Source organism: Gavialis gangeticus, unplaced genomic scaffold, assembly GCF_001723915.1.
Source record: "Gavialis gangeticus isolate Ggan-Ray unplaced genomic scaffold, GavGan_comp1, whole genome shotgun sequence".
Taxonomy (NCBI): domain Eukaryota; kingdom Metazoa; phylum Chordata; order Crocodylia; family Gavialidae; genus Gavialis; species Gavialis gangeticus.
The window spans coordinates 11,880,716-11,882,076 of NW_017729029.1; the positions used below are offsets into that span (position 1 = coordinate 11,880,716).

Below are 1,361 nucleotides of genomic sequence, written 5' to 3' on the forward strand. Positions count from 1 at the left end.
TGATCTCTGGATGTCCCTGCCAGCCCTGCTGCTGTACGACTCCTTATTCCTGCTTGGCCATCTCCTGCGACCCTCCCAGCCACAGCGCTCAGTTCAGCCCTTTGCATGGCACGGCCCAGAAGTCCTGTATCAGACTGGCCGCATTTCGGGGTACACTGACACTCCCCCATCTTATAAGTAACGGCCAGTCTTTGTGCCTAATTATATGGCCGGGCATTTGACTGGGTTAATATACACATCCTTCAAATAAGTGCATCGTACCAAGTCATGCAAAACAGTCCCTGTTGTGCTGTGTGCCTGCAGTGATTTGTTTTGCAGTCGACCAGTTGACTGGTTTTGACCCATCTGATGGGAGCCACGATGACAAGCCTCACTTTTTATCGGACCGTCACGTGGGGTCTAGGCGTGTTGCACAATTACCTCCATCAACCACACTTGTGCTCTCATCAGCAGGCAATATCAAGTTTGTCTGACAACACTTTTCTCTCCATAAAAAACCCTATTAACTAGTCTTAATTGTCCTGCCATTTTCTTTAGACACGGATGTGATGTTAGCTTTTTTTTTCTCTGTCAGTCCCCTGGAACTGCATCCTTGTTCAGGGATTTGTGAAAAACACACAGATGATTTCGAGAGGTCTTTGGCTGCCAGTGTTTGAAGGTTCCCGGGGACAGGCTAGCCAGGCCCACAGGTTTAAAAAAAAAAGTCTTAGCTCACATGGATGTGGTTTAGCACCCTCCCCAGTTCAGGAGGGAAGAGAATGGGTTTATCAGTGTAAAAGGTGAATTCACCATCCTGCGTTTTCCAAGCCCAGAACAGAGACATGCATTCATTGACGTTATCTTCTTCCACCTCCTGGTTGATGGTTTTAGCATCCTGAGGGGCACGGGGACAGTCGTGTTTCCTTGTGCAGTACCAACGACTCCGCACATTCAGAAATCAAAAGTCAGGTCCTAAACGAGCACGAGGATTTAAAAAAGCAATTAATTGGGGCCTCCTTCTATTCACCCTTGGGTTGCTGAGTCTCTAGAGCTGCAGACCATCCCCTTTCCTGCAGAAATGTGGGAGCTAGGCATTTATATCTTTTCAAAATGGGATCTGTGGTGTTCATGTTGTCCCCTGGTGCCAAGAGCCCCCTAAGAAAACCCCTGAGCACGGACTCACAGTTAAATCAGGGGTGTTGGCTACGCTGCCCTTGAGGCCTGCTGCTCCCAACTCGGGAAGCTGGGCTACCCGAGCGTCACTTGCTCTGTAAAGGAGGAAGGCAATTGCTGAAAATTGCAGGCGATTAAACAAAAGATGGAGATGCTGCACCTCTCAAGAAGGATGTGGATTTTAACATGCACTCCATTGTACGACTCTC

The 1,361-nt window shown here is 48.6% G+C and overlaps 1 protein-coding gene across 2 annotated transcripts in view; it reads left to right on the forward strand.

Moving 5' to 3' along the window:
* HTR2C (5-hydroxytryptamine receptor 2C) overlaps positions 1-1,361 on the forward strand; it is a 78,468-nt gene that overhangs the window by 46,395 nt on the left and 30,712 nt on the right. The window lies entirely within an intron of this gene.